General features: G+C 38.7%; 1 protein-coding gene and 1 long non-coding RNA gene across 12 annotated transcripts in view; one reads left to right on the forward strand and one right to left on the reverse strand.

Moving 5' to 3' along the window:
- Window positions 1-15886, forward strand: part of LOC126367292 (rho GTPase-activating protein 21) — a 472944-nt gene that overhangs the window by 159239 nt on the left and 297819 nt on the right. The gene's annotated exons all lie outside the window — the stretch shown is intronic.
- LOC126367413 (uncharacterized) lies at window positions 11939-14720 on the reverse strand. The gene is made up of 2 exons (XR_007566484.1): window positions 14666-14720; window positions 11939-11974 (listed from the first exon to the last, which is right to left on the reverse strand). It is a non-coding gene; the product is annotated as an uncharacterized LOC126367413 (long non-coding RNA).

Raw genomic sequence — 15886 nt, forward strand, 5'->3', positions numbered from 1 at the left:
CGGGTGGTCAGACCGCCTTTATGATCACATGAAGGCTTTTTGTTTTTATCTTTTGTATTGTATTGATGCATTTTCGGCTTGCCTGGCCAAATAGTGAATTTGAGTCAAAAGCATCTTAGAGAGTGACATATGCCTGGATTTTTCCATATGCATATTGTATACAGAAAATTCCACTTGATATTAACTCAGAATAATGAGCGTTTGTACGGCTACCTGTAGTACATTCTTGTACTGAGTGTAAGTGACACCGTAACGAATACTGAGGGGGATGATTCAGACCATGACTCTGAGTTGATATCAAGTGGAATTTCCAGTCGGTAAATTCATGTCAATTTTTGTGTTTTAAATATTTTTAGTTCCATAATTTTGCGATGGAAAATTCCACTTGATAACTACTCAGAATAAAGGTCTGAATTATCCCTTAAAGTTTTCGTTACGATGTCACTAACACCCTGTATGTATATTGTACATAGTAGTTAAAACAAAAAAAAAATCTAAAGCGCGGATCGGATAAGCGTGGATGTACCTTTGACTAACCCAAAGACTTTCCAGGGTAAGTTCTCCATGCAACCACTAGCAGTTCCAAACAGTACGAGAAAAGGCAATACACAAGACAACAGCAGGCCTTTCTCCAGTAATTGCAACAATAATAGCAACAATTAATTATCAATAATTATTACAGTACCTACCGTTCATTAGAGTCTGTCTATTAAGTACTTAAGCTTAGGCTTTAAGTTGTCTAATGATCACTTTCGACTGCCCTCACTTTGTTCGATTCTTGTTGTAATAATAGAAATCTGAGAAACGGAAGAATTACCATCTGCAGGATACCTAATTGTGAATATGGAAGATACAAAACGGTATCATCCCCCTAGCATTATCCCGTTTTTCAGAGTCCACTTACCTAACCTAAAGATTTGACAGATCCGGTTTTTTACAAATCTCTCTCTCTTGGGTCGGTCCCTCATATCTGAGGATCGTGGTCAGCATCAGGGTTGCGAGGACCCTTCATGCTGACTCTCTTGGGATAATAGAAGCAGTGGTTTCCCGTTGCCTTCTGCCCCAGACATTTTTGAAGTTATTTAAACTCCAAGGCCGCTGTTGCCTCTACGGTCGGTTGCCCGACCGGTGGTATGGTTATACCGCCATTGCTCGGTCGCCAGAGCCTCGTCCGTTATCTAGCAGGGAGCACCGCGGCGTCCAGTGGACACCGCCGCCAGCGACTCATAATGAAGCACCGACGCGCGCAGGTGAGGTTGGCAGTTGGGCCGGATATAGGTGTTCTTTCCGTTCTCCTCTTACTCCACTATTTACTTATTTTTACAAATATTAATAAAAAAAATGTTTCTTTCTTTCTTTAGTTAATACAATATGCTAAATATATATTTTTTAAGAAGTGTAAACGTTACAACTTTATATAAATGCTTTTTATTTTTTATTTTCAACAAAAGATAAAGTACTAATTCACTTAGATTTTGAGTTTATGTTTACTAACAAAATGGATCTTGTTGTCTGAAAATAATCATTTCTTTAACAATAATTTGTAAAACTATTATTATTGTAAATCAACACCTATATTACCTACAGTACAAAGTAATCAAAGAATATTCGAGCAACAATTTTCCCCCTTTTAATGTTTAACATAGACCAACTTGTACACTTTTTATGTTATGTTTACGACCAACAAAACAATAAAAAAACAACATTGGTCGACTTTGTTTATGGTCATTGTTGAGATCGCGAACAACAATGGTTTTCTTTTTTTCTCATTACACGGTTGACAATGGCCGCAATAAATGGATCTGCGCGGGCGCAGGCGGTGTAGACGTCGCTTTATGTTGTTATTGTAGAATATTGTGATTTTAGAAAAAACTTTTTATTTATTCTCGGTGTGTTATAATAATATGCTATAGGATTTTTTTTTACGATTTACTTGGCCTAATGGGAAGCGCTGAGAGTTACCATCCGGAGTACAAATTAAGTAAGAAAAATTTTTGTATATTCTACAACGTGAATATATTCCATCATACGTTATATTACCAACCTATCCCCTTACCTAACCTGATGATTTGACAGGTCTGATTTTTACAGAAGCGACTGCCTGTGTGACCTTCCAACCCGCGAAGGGAAAACCACCCCAATAATGTTAGATCACATACCTGCGAAGCGCATTTCTCGGGTAGGTTTCCTCACGATGTTTTCCTTCACCGCTGAGAACGTGATAATCAATTATGATCCAAACGTAAATTCAAAACAAATTCGACAGTCATTGGTCTAGGTCAGTGCTAGATTCGAACCTGCACCTCATAGTGATAGACAACCGTTCTACCAAGTGAGCCATCATGGCTCCTTAACCTTTAGGTATATGATAAAATTATTATTGAAATTTTTAATGTGAACTCTTTCAAGTCCAAATAAACAAAGTCAAGCAAGTATTGTTAAAACAGAAGTACGGGTAAATATCAGATGGTATTTGTTCAGAAAATGTAACGTGTAGGTATATAAAGTTTTATATCTATCCTATTTCGCTTAGCCTGTCCAATGTCGTCTGGTTCACGGTCCGGTGCGATAGGAGGTGATTTATCGTCACAAGGAATACTAACAGAATATGCCGGGAGTACAACACTTACACCAAAGAACCGATCATGAGTTTACGCCGATTTGCACAGTACCAGATATTAATTAAAAAAAAAGTTAGTAAAGAAATGAAAACCCCAAATCAAATAGGTATCTCGCTGATATGCAAACCGTTGGACGTGTGCTGTCAACTGTCAGGTTATTGGCCAATGTAAAATTTTTAGAGGGTTGTTTTCATTTTTATACCTGTTGAATACCGTCCCTATCTATTTTGGCTGATAAGAAAATGACAGGTGAGCCTGTAGTTATGTACTTTTGTTTTTAGTAGTTTAATTTTAATTATTTCTAATGTTAAGTTTAAGAATATTTAATTGTTAAGTTTTTCATTAATAAAATTCATAAATAAGTTTAATAAAAAAAATAATTGCACATCATATGGAGTTGTAATTATATTTATAATAAATAATTTTTAAAATTCAATATATTAATCCGTTCGAAATACAAATAAGTATAACTGAATATAAAATTAGACGGTGTCTACAGGGATTAGCAAGATTATCTCTATCAGGTATGTTACTAAATGCCGTGTATCTTTTTCGATGTGGGCTTATGCCCAGCTGTGGGAACAAAACCTGAAAATGATAATGCCCAGCACAAACAAGAAACAATAGTAAATAGTTGGTGTGCAATGTTCTTTAACAGTCCTGCAGCGAGACAAATAGCCACCGTTATAATGTCCTACGATTTATTGACCCAGTCGTCGGTGCGATGTTGTATGATTTGTCGAAAACTGATACAGATGTTAACAGAGAGGATATATTACGCTGTTACTTACGATGGTGCTATAAGTTTTCGCACATAGGGTCGCCGGTGCAGGAAAAATAAATTTCTGTATTGGGCTGGTTTTCCCTTCGCGGGTTGGAAGGTCAGACAATTCATGTTTAGATCACGTGATTAGCGGTGAAGGATAACATCTTGAGGAAACTCATATTCCCGAGGAATGCTTTTTCGGAGATATGTGACTTAACCTGTATTGGGCTGGTTTTCCCTTCGCGGATTGGAAGGTCAGACAGGCAGTCGGTTCTGTAAAAAACCGGACCTGTCAAATCTTCAGGTTAGGTAAGCGGACGGGAAAAATGGGATAATGATGATGATGATGACACGTCTTGCCCTTGTACACTCAGAATGACCTATGCTAGAGTGGTTTTCGCTCAGGCGAGTCCCTCTCAAATCCATCGCATACAGGTGATGCAAAATCGTTTCATGCGGAAAGGCACAGGAGCCCCGTGGTTCCTTCGCAATGAAAATCTGCACATTGACCTATGCCTCTCAACCATTGTCCAATAGCTCAAAGCTTCAAAAAGTTTCTTTGATTCTTTTCCGCACCACCCAAATCCCCTGGTAGTTGCGGCTTCCGAATACATCCCGTTTAGGGATTGTACTGAAAAGTATCGGCAGGTAACCCACGGAAAGAATTTTAATACACGAAATTTAATATATCAAAACAGATGTTTTTCGTCGATAACATTTAAAATCCTGGTATCGACATCATGGAATCCAATAAACGCAACCTTCTATTCAATCACCTGACTTTTCTCGGGGTTCACGACTTTCGCAGTTGACCTTTGCAATCAGTTATTTGGTTGCCAAATACCTTTGTTCAAGAGACTATTATACACAATGTATTAGTATATTATTGATTTCCAATTGGCTAATATCGATTATTCACACGTCGAAATTGATTTTTACGAAATCGTGTAAGACTATGAAATCAGGAGAGTTGAGGTCGAAAAATATGCGTAGCCTAACAAAAAAATCGTTCTTACCGTTAGCCGCCTTACCGCATAAGTGCGAGGGAAACAGCTAATCTAATCAAATCTAGCCTACAAGATCCAGCTGCTGGGCAAAGGCCTCCCCTTCCAAACTCTTTCTAGAACGGCTCTCCGCTCCCCACCAGCGGCTGAGCTGGGTTTACCTCACCCCCCTCGGTCTTACTTTAGTCTTCAATTATAAGAGCGTCAGACGTCACACACAGATGCGCGTGGACGATAACGTCAATGTGCAGCGTCTGTGTAAAACGAGGTTGTTTGTATGAAGTGTCCGGAGTCTTACGTTAGTAAGACCTAGAGGGGGTGAGGTAAATCTAGGGGGTGCGGGGCGGAGAGTTACTCGTTATTCTTTTTCACAATACACACTTACATACACACATTACATTACACACACACACACACACACATACACACATTATTCACATTACGTGCATTTTAGTGTACTAAAACAGTATCACTGAGTCCATTTGTGCACTTCATCAGATGACGCAAGTAAGATACGTTACAAATTTGCAGCCTAAATAGGTGTGACTTGGCGACGCGGGCCCGCCTATAAGGGCAGAGAAAGTGCATTCAAAATTTATGACGAATTCTATGCGAATGCCAGTCATCGCTGCTAATACGAACATATCGCACTTACTTGCGTCACAAAGGGCTATTAGATACGCCTTTAACGAAGCCAGTGCTTCACACCAGGGAGGGCAGCTAAGATCAGCCGCTTTGCTGGATGGAAGTGTTAATTTAGATAACATAGGCAGGTTCTTCTGTATCTATGATCCATTTGTGTAAATTTGTATTGTATGTTGTGTGCAATAAAGTATATTTGATTTGATTCTTCTCATCTATCGTGTGGGTTGTGAGGTGGAGTACCAACCTCATCAACTCTGGTGTCAGGGTTACTATTGAGCCGCCAAACGCCCCTGACATGGCTCATGTAACGACTACTTACTTAAATCGGTAAGTAGTAACCGGGACCAAAGTCTTAACGTGCCTTCCGAAGCACGGATCATCTTACTTTCGGACAATCTGGTGATCAGCCAGTAGTGTCCTAACCAAACTAGGGGTCACATAGCAATTTTTGTGATATATACCGGGAATCGAACCTGGGACCTCCGGTTCGTGAGCCCAACGTTCAAACACTGGACCATGGGGGTCGTTGTGGAATTAGTGAGATAAAGCGTCATTTTCTGTTCGGAGGAACGTACTGTTCAAGATATAAATAGACATATATTTTCATCTATGGCAAGACTTCCTCTAACTTCAATCATTCACTGTAACCGTGTGCTTCTCTAAATAAAATTTCAATTAAAAATACAAATCTCTTTAATTTTAAACAAACACAGTGCTAATTATAGTGTCATCAACACTTACCGTATTATGGATTTTGCCAGGGCACGGAATTAGCCACGTGAAATTAAAAATAAGCTAACGGACGTCTGCTTTGTTGTAATTTCGAATAGGGGATCGGACACTCGTTGATAAATAGGCTAGTTCCCAACTAGTTAAATCAGTTAATTTTTACTAAATGTCAAAACACGAAATGACTATGGAATTTGTTTGAAAAAGCACACTGTGATGTCCTCGAAAAACGTGATAAAATATCGGACTTATTAAAATTCATAAATAAGTTAAATAGAAAAAAAAAGAAAAACATTTCGTTAGTTTTAGATCTGACTTTATTTAGTAATTAGAATTTCATAATTTATCTTGAACCTAGTACCCGATTCCTTACCATGTAAGTGTCCATACACGCTCGTTGTACCTCATGGCCTCGCGTCGACCACCCAGCCAAAATTGAGCGCGCATAAAATTACCATCAGTTATTAAACGCGCATTTCCTGGCCCCATCGATGAGATACGGTGATTTTTAAGTGATTCTTTTATTTATTCACTTTATTTACGATACAGGAATTAGTTGTAACTTCACTAGCAACATTGTGCGTGGTGCATCCGTTTTCGTTTCGCTTTCGTTAAAGACGAATATAATAATGGGCAGTTTTTATCACTGGATTGACAAATTGCTTCGCATCGGTCTGATGATTTGAATTATGTTGAAAGTGATGAATTAAAAAGGTTTTCCTCTGAAGTTATAGTTACCAAGCATCGCGTTTGTTTTATTATTTTTCATCAGGAATGCATTTAAATGAGTTAAGTCACATCCCCACTGAACCAATAAATGTAGAATTTCTTTTCGAGTTCATAAATGTTTGGATCATAAATGATTATCACGTGCTCAGTGGTGAAGGGAAACAACGTGATGAAACCCACATTCCCGAGATATGCATTTTCGGAGTAATGTGACCTAACTTGTATTGCGCTGGTTTCCCTTCGCAGGTTGGAAGGTCAGACAGGTAGTCGCTTCTGAAAAAATCGGACCTGTCAAATCTTCAGGTTAGTTAAGCGGACCCTGTGAAAAACGGGATAACTAGGAAGATGATGAAGTCTCGTCTCCACTTGGCGATGTAGTGGTGACTTAACGGCCTCCGAGGTCCCGGGTTCATATCACAAAATTTTGTGATCCCTAGTTTGGTTAGGACATTACAGGCTGATCACCTGATTGTCCAAAAAGTAAGATGGTCCGTGCTTCGGAAGGCACGTTAAGCCGTTGGTCCCAGTTACCACTTACCGATGTAAGTAAATAGTCGTTACATGAGCCATATCAGGGGCCTTTGGCGGCTCAATAGTAACCCTGACACCAGGGTTGATGAGGTTGGTACTCCACCTCACAACCCACACGATAGAAGAAGAGTGGTCACTTAAAAATACAAGTCATTTTAACATAACTTATATGTTTAATAATGGAAAATATGTAGTTAATGAATTATAGTATTTATTATAAAAAAATCTGACGTCATCCGCTGCAAAACAACATTTCATCTACATGCCACGGCAACAAAAACTCCAAGCCTAATCCGACAGAGTGACAGTAAGTCGTTCAAGGAAGTTATGCAACGAACGGCATATGCCAATGATATGGTCGTGCACGTTACCCCAAATATGGTCTGGAGAGAACCGAGCGACTATTTTGGCAAAATGTTTTATTCATGACGGCCAAAATGCGATTTTGAACGGACTATGGAGAGATGCGTTTACAGGACAAGCTCGACTCGTGACGTACGGTTGCATTGCTAAGAATGCACAGGGTATGGAGTAAAAATCAAATCAAATAATACTTTAGAAGAAGAAGAATAATACTTTAGCTAAGAAGGCAAAATTATTTATTGAATACATTTCAAATAAATAGCGCCCACATAACTCATCGAAAGCGGCATACCAACCTGCTCCGGTAGCTCCGAAAGGATGCGCATGATTCGCATTCCTTTAGCTCTCACTTTCCAAGCTGGAACGGCATTGGAATGAAGTTTCTTCGTATTTCGGGTCGTTGCGTAACCTCGCCGATTCGACCACTAAACGTCCTTAGAAATGCAAGCAGGTATTTCTTACCTTTAGATACCTAAAGTTTATACTTATTGATGAAAGTTTCGCTTAGAGTTCCGGCCAAGTAGTTAACGCCATCTGCGGCAAAACAATAAGTCACGTCAAAAAAAAAAGAAAAAAAAAGATGATTAAGATTACTAGTATATGGAATTAGTTATAATTCCATCTCTTAATATCACGTCAATATTTGGTTTGGTTATTTGAAAAATACCATCTAGTGACAGTACGCGCCCAATTCTTCTGATTACGTCACCAGTACTTTTCAAATTGCCAATACTAAAATCGACCTTATCTATTATGTAAAGCATTTACTCCCACAAGGGATAAAGACATTTTAGTCACCACTTAGCAGAGGGCGGAGGGATTTTATGAAGTACAAGTCACACAATAGTTAGGATACAATCAAAGTGAAAGCGGATATTTTAATCATAGCAATGGATTTACTGTCGCGTGAAATCGATAGTTCATTGGTTCCGTTTGTCAACGTCTCAATTTCCTAGATTTGTTTTATGTAAACATGCGATATGGTAGTTATATCGTTAACAGTTACACGTTACACTTGTCTACGGGCGTTGGTTTTCACGGAAAGTCATATTTTTGTATGAAACAAAGACAAAGTTGAAAGTGAACTATAAGTAATATTTATCATCATACTATGTAAAATACATTCGTAAATAGCCTATAAGTATGCATCCCACTCCTCCTGCTCCCAGAACTCCTCTTACTATACCAGAGGGGGTTGCTAAAGATAACCAACTTTAAAATAAAATCGACCTGCGGTCGCGGCATTAGTGTCGCAGATTCGGCGTAGAATTATTGACAATACATCCATTATCACTCTCTCTCTCTCTCTCTCTCTCTCTCTCTCTCTCTCTCTCTCTCTCTCTCTCTCTCTCTCTCTCAAAAATCCGTGGACTTCTTTCGTGGCGCTTACCGGGACTATATTTATACCTATCTTTAGAATTTGCTCTGTAATAAGGCGATCTTTTCGATTTCCTTCTTGCCCATCTCGAATCCCATAAATTATACAAATGCGGAATAAAATAGCATAAAGCAGACAGTATGGAGCCTCTAACAGCGGTTGGTTGAGGCACTCCTGCGCACTGAGCGGTGCGTGCGCGCGCCACCCATTCCAACTTTGATTTACGCGCGACCAACAACCCTGATAGGCGACTTGTAAAACTTTGAAGTTGTTACCTTACAAGAAATGTTTGTTTAGAATTAAAATAATATAGTCTAGGCTTAACAGGTTTTCCTATATAAAATATTATAATAAAAAGAAAAACAATTTTTTTACTAAGTTTATTAATTAAAAACTTAAATAAACTTTAATTTTGTATTTTTATAGTTATAAAAACCGGACCTGTGAAATTTTTAGATTAGGTAAGCGGTTCCTGTGAAAAAAACGGGATAACGCTGGGGAGGTGAAGATACTCGCTATTCGTAAAATACGATGAGAGAAAGATGTATTAGAAAGATGTATGAATTGATATGGCCAATAATCATTCGAGCCTTAAGTACAATACTAGATCTACACACTTACCCCAAGTCTAAACTCTGTAGAGCAGCCTCTAAAAATCCTTTGCAAAAGGTTACCGTTTGGCAGCGCGCGCGCCGGTCAAACTATAAATAACGTTAAGATTTCCGGGTTAAAACACCAGCAACAGTGGCGCAGCTACCCGGGGCCCCCCTGGGTACTGGATACTTTAACCCAGGTCCACAATTTCAGGGCCAGGAAAAAGCCGACTTACTGACTAAAATACAATTTCATTCAAAGTACCTCTAATCAGAAAATACATTTTCAGTTTTCTTAAACGTTCTGGGGGTTAAAATGGTCACATCGAAGCAATTCATCGAAGAAAGCAATACTTATTGCTTTTTTAGATCTTCTTCTTTGCGAGTCGATAGCGATCGATACTAAACTTTTGCTGAACATTAATTGGCCACGCTTACGGCATTGTCAGTGGCTTCGTAAAGGTCTTTAATAGTGCACCTGCACTATTAAAGACCCTAACACCTGTTAGGGCACTTAGAACAGCACAAAAGGTGAGCCATAGTTTGTGTGGTGATACTCTACACTCGCAATCATCGCAACCATCAACCAGGTATCCCCACCTGCAGAGATTATCCTTGCAGCGGCCAACCTGTGTCCGGAGCCTATTTAAAGACTTCCATGTGGGCCACGCTAGATTGCTTCCAGGCGGGAGGCTTTCCGATGGTGCGATTAAAGGGGTGGGAGAGCACTTCCGCCGTCAAAGATTTAAGCGGGTTTGGCTAGGTTCGGAATCTAATAGAGCCACCTCTTTAAGGAAGCTGTGACGACTTTTAAGCCTTTGAGGCACCGAAATGTCACCATGCTTTTTAGATGAATTGCTTCGATGTAGCCTTTTTACCCCTGTTTTATTTTCGGTATTAGGTAATTGGTAAGGGAGGCTACCTGTGTAATGAGTAACATTATACATGCATAAACTCACGCCTGTAATCCCTAATGGGGGTGGGCAGAGCACAAGTAATCAGACAACTTGTAGCCACTGTTGATATGAAGTCCTAAGATGGATATCATCGACCTTATGGTAACAAGCGATCAGCTTATCGCCCATAACAATTGTTCACCATGTATTGTTAATAGGGACACAAACCCTCTGTCGGATTTTACGACATGCCTTGTCTTTTTTTTGACGTGACTTATTGTAGATTTGCCGCAGATGGCATTAACTTGGCCGGACAAATGGGTAGCGCTGAAGGCTCTCACCGGGTACAACGTTTAAGACAACAGGTCTGAGGCTGCCCAGTTGGGCGCGAACCTCGGCTAAGGGCGTGGTCTGAGACGAAAAATATTTGAAAGAATTAATCGACCCTAGTGGGTCGATAGCGATAAGCGCTGATTCAGGGAAATCGTCGACCACGCCGGCGGGGTCGGTTTCGGGGTCCTGACATACGTGGGAAGATACCTAAGCAGCTGAACGAGCCCTATGTTTTTTATTTGCTCCCAGAACAGCATAGAACCAAAACTTTTGCTGTCCCAAGGCACAGATTCCAAGGCCCCAGGTCAACCTGCCGCGGCCCTGTCTGCAATGTTTACACTTTTTGTTGCGCAAGTTATAGTGTCTCGAACTGTAATCAGTTCTCGAATTTAAATAATCAAATTCATAATAATATTAAAATGCATCATATCGATTTTATTTTTACTCGAGTGAGTAATCGATTTGTAGGTTATATATGTCATAATAACACTGGCCAGAAAAAAGTTGATGCTTTTGGCGGGCTGTCATTACGAAAAAACTAAATAATTTTCAGAGAACAAAAGAAGGTGCATTAGAACAGAGAACAGAAATCAGTGAACATTCAGATTATTCAGAAACAGATCAGAGCAGAAATAACAGTGTATTTTCAGATATAACAATCAACAACAGTTTTATCAGACTTCCTGTCGATGTGCAGGAAGAATATTCAGTTAAGTCTTATCATCATCATCAGCCGTACGACGCCCACTGATAGGCATAGGCCTCCCCCAAGTTAAGTCTAATAATACTTATATATTTTCCTAATTACTTAGATATCAGTTATGCTATAGGTATTTGTATTATTTGGTATAAATCGACAAAGGGAACAAATGAAATTGCATTAAGAGGAGAGAACAGAAATCAGTGAATATTCAGATTATTCAGAAACAGATTAGAGAAGAAACAGTGTGTTTTCAGGTATAACGATCAACAACAGTTTTATCAGACTTCCTGTCGATGTGCAGGAAGAATATTCAGTTAAGTCTTATAATACTTATATATTTTCCTAATTACTTAGATATCAGTTATGCTATATTTGTATTATCCGATACAAATCGATAAAGAGAACAACAGACAGTAAACAGTAAAACGGATAGTAAAACAAACAGTAGAACATTGCAGTAGGTAATATCGTTGTGGTGATTTATCAGGTAATCAGATGAATTTATCAAAGCAATCAGGTGGACAGGGATGGCTGTAAGGGGCGGTTGGAGGCCATTCGCGGGGTTTCACCCCATATTCTAACATCGTGGGTTTTTTACCCTATATTTAGACAGTTATGGGCACGTTGTCCATTTGTGGGTATTTTGCCCCATAGGTATTCATATAACTATGAAACATTCTAATCTCATATTCTAACATCGCAGGTTTTTTACCCTATATTTAGACAGCTATGGGCATGTTGCCCATTTGTGGGTATTTTGCCCCATAAGTATTTATGTAACTATGACACATTTCAGTTTTGGAATGTGATTCAGAATTCAGATAATTCGTGACCTTACATGATTATGTATGGTTCATGACATGGTGGAGATGCTGGGATCTCTTGAACATGTAATTTAGTGTTATGATACCCAGTACGAAATCAGTAGATACAGAATATTTGACATCAAATCAGATGGACCTAATTAGATGGACCAATTCAGTTGTTAAATCGGTTGGCTCAAATCAGATGGGCCAATAAGAGTTGTTGAATCAGTTGGCTCAAATTAAATGGGCCAATAACAGTTGTTAAATCAGTTGGCTCAAATCAGATAGGCCAATAACAGTTGTTAAATCAGTTGGCTTAAATCAGATGGACCAATAACAGTTGTTAAATCAGTTGGCTTAAATCAGATGGACCAATAACAGTTGTTAAATCAGTTGACTCAAATCAGATGGGCCAATAACAGTTGTTAAATCAGTTGACTCAAATCAGATGGGCCAATAATAGTAGTTAAGTCAGATGGACCAAATCAGTTATCAAAGCAGATTGACCAGATTAGTTGCGAATCAGATCAACCAAATCAGTTGATAAATCAGAATGACGAAGCCAGTTGTTAATGTTATCAACATCAAATCGGATAGACCATGTAACTTTTGACCATAACAATTATGACCATACCATGTTAATTATCAACATTAAATCAGATTGACTATACCAGTTATCAACATTAAATCGGATTGACTATACCAGTTATCAACATGAAATCAGATCAGTTGAATTGAGATGTTAAGTTTGTTGTCAGTCAGTTCAGTTCATTTACGAGTTTCGGAAAGTACGAATTCATCGATTTTATGTGTTTGGGGTATTTTTTTATTATGTTCTACTTCAATTTATATTGCAAAAATTCAGTGTAAACATATTCGAAATAGTCAGTGAGTATTGTTATTAGAATGAATACCAACCATTTGCTAAAAGTTAAGACCAAGTTTTCAATTAAATATCGTATATTAACCAATTCATATGCAACAGTTATAGTGTTATCAGTGGCGCAGAAGCAATCCGGGCGTCATTATCCACAGCTAGTGGATGCCTTCCAGGTTATTATTCAGTACAATTAAGAGTTCTTCCTTGTTGACGAGCTTCGGGAGTTGGAGAACGTTAATCAGCAGTTCAATGAGGTAAACTATACGCTGACGCATATCAGGGAGCTGTCGATGATATCAGCAGCCTCGACCTCTTCAGTCGCAGATCAGGATATTCAGGTGAGAGCCTAATTGCCCTCTATTAGGCTGTACCTCCAGTAGCAACAAATTGGAATAGCTCAAATTTTTAGTCCTTTTTTAGTCGTTAGTTGTCAGCACAAACCAAACATGCTAACATCATCTAGAGAAAGTTGTGATATTAGATATATAAAGTTGTTATATTACTGATACTTTTCAGTTATCCAGAATAGACATATCTGCTTATGTTTATTGAAAACATCAGCAAAATTTTGATTCAGTGCGCTGTCTCATAATCAACAACAGCTTCAGATAAATTAACAGGACATAGCAATGAAACAGAGAAGTCAACAAACTGCTTCTCAAGCTGTTCAGAACATAGTGCAGCAAATTGAACAGTCTACTCAAAATCTACAGCAGGTTTTAGAATCTGAAGTTATTCAAAACACATGTGTATTTCATAATTCTTGCGTCGGGGCAGTGTCTCGAACTGTAATCAGTTCTCGAATTTAAATAATCAAATTCATAATAATATTAAAATGCATCATATCGATTTTATTTTTACTCGAGTGAGTAATCGATTTGTAGGTTATATATGTCATAATAACACTGGCCAGAAAAAAGTTGATGCTTTTGGCGGGCTGTCATTACGAAAAAACTAAATAATTTTCAGAGAACAAAAGAAGGTGCATTAGAACAGAGAACAGAAATCAGTGAACATTCAGATTATTCAGAAACAGATCAGAGCAGAAATAACAGTGTATTTTCAGATATAACAATCAACAACAGTTTTATCAGACTTCCTGTCGATGTGCAGGAAGAATATTCAGTTAAGTCTTATCATCATCATCAGCCGTACGACGCCCACTGATAGGCATAGGCCTCCCCCAAGTTAAGTCTAATAATACTTATATATTTTCCTAATTACTTAGATATCAGTTATGCTATAGGTATTTGTATTATTTGGTATAAATCGACAAAGGGAACAAATGAAATTGCATTAAGAGGAGAGAACAGAAATCAGTGAATATTCAGATTATTCAGAAACAGATTAGAGAAGAAACAGTGTGTTTTCAGGTATAACGATCAACAACAGTTTTATCAGACTTCCTGTCGATGTGCAGGAAGAATATTCAGTTAAGTCTTATAATACTTATATATTTTCCTAATTACTTAGATATCAGTTATGCTATATTTGTATTATCCGATACAAATCGATAAAGAGAACAACAGACAGTAAACAGTAAAACGGATAGTAAAACAAACAGTAGAACATTGCAGTAGGTAATATCGTTGTGGTGATTTATCAGGTAATCAGATGAATTTATCAAAGCAATCAGGTGGACAGGGATGGCTGTAAGGGGCGGTTGGAGGCCATTCGCGGGGTTTCACCCCATATTCTAACATCGTGGGTTTTTTACCCTATATTTAGACAGTTATGGGCACGTTGTCCATTTGTGGGTATTTTGCCCCATAGGTATTCATATAACTATGAAACATTCTAATCTCATATTCTAACATCGCAGGTTTTTTACCCTATATTTAGACAGCTATGGGCATGTTGCCCATTTGTGGGTATTTTGCCCCATAAGTATTTATGTAACTATGACACATTTCAGTTTTGGAATGTGATTCAGAATTCAGATAATTCGTGACCTTACATGATTATGTATGGTTCATGACATATAGTGAGCAATTCCACTCGTTTACTACACATAAATCATTCCTATTATGTGCTAACTGTGCTAAGTATACGAGTAGTTGCTGTGTCTTTAAGTTATAGCAAAGAATAATAGTTAATAAATATGTATTTTTGTTCACAGGTATGTCTTCATGGAAATAATCACAGACTTCCTTCGTTATGTAAGTAGTCCTGTTATGTAAATGGCTCCCGTGGTTGAGCGTTGAGGGCCCTGGTTCTAATCCCGGTAGGGGACATACAACAGAAAAACATTTTGTAATCCCTAGTTTGATTAGGACATTACAGGCTGATCATTTGATTGTCCGAAAGCAAGATGATCCGTGCTTCAAAGGGCACGCACGATAAGCAGCTGGTCCCGGCTACTATTTACCTAAGTGTGTAGTCGTTACATAAGCCTATGGTGGTTTAATAGTAACCATGATGGTCGGGTTGGTGAAATCGGACAATGGTCTCAAAACTCACATGAGTAAAGAAGAAATTATATTTCTAACTACCTCATCTAAACTTACTAGCTGATGTACCAACTGGCAACGCTTTCTCAGTAATAATTGAATGCTATCTAATCGCACCTGATGGGAAGCTGTTTAGTGTTTAATTATACGAAACTGCTCATCTAAAAAGCACTAGCCTCGCCCTTCGACTTGACTTTGGTTTCACTTATGAACGCAACGAAGAGTGGTTCTTGTAATCGTTCTCATAGCGTAATATTTGGCGTCTTTGTCGTTTAGTATATGAAGCGAAGGTTAGTGGTAGGGCTGGCAGGAAGACCTAGAAGTACGTCATCATCATCAGCCGTACGACGCCCACTGCTGGGCATAGGCCTCCCCCAAGGATCTCCACGACGATCGGTCCCGCGCTGCCCGCATCCAACGGCTTCCCGCGACCTTCACCAGATCGTCGGTCCACCTTGT

This window comes from Pectinophora gossypiella, chromosome 6, assembly GCF_024362695.1.
Source record: "Pectinophora gossypiella chromosome 6, ilPecGoss1.1, whole genome shotgun sequence".
In the NCBI taxonomy this organism is placed as follows: domain Eukaryota; kingdom Metazoa; phylum Arthropoda; class Insecta; order Lepidoptera; family Gelechiidae; genus Pectinophora; species Pectinophora gossypiella.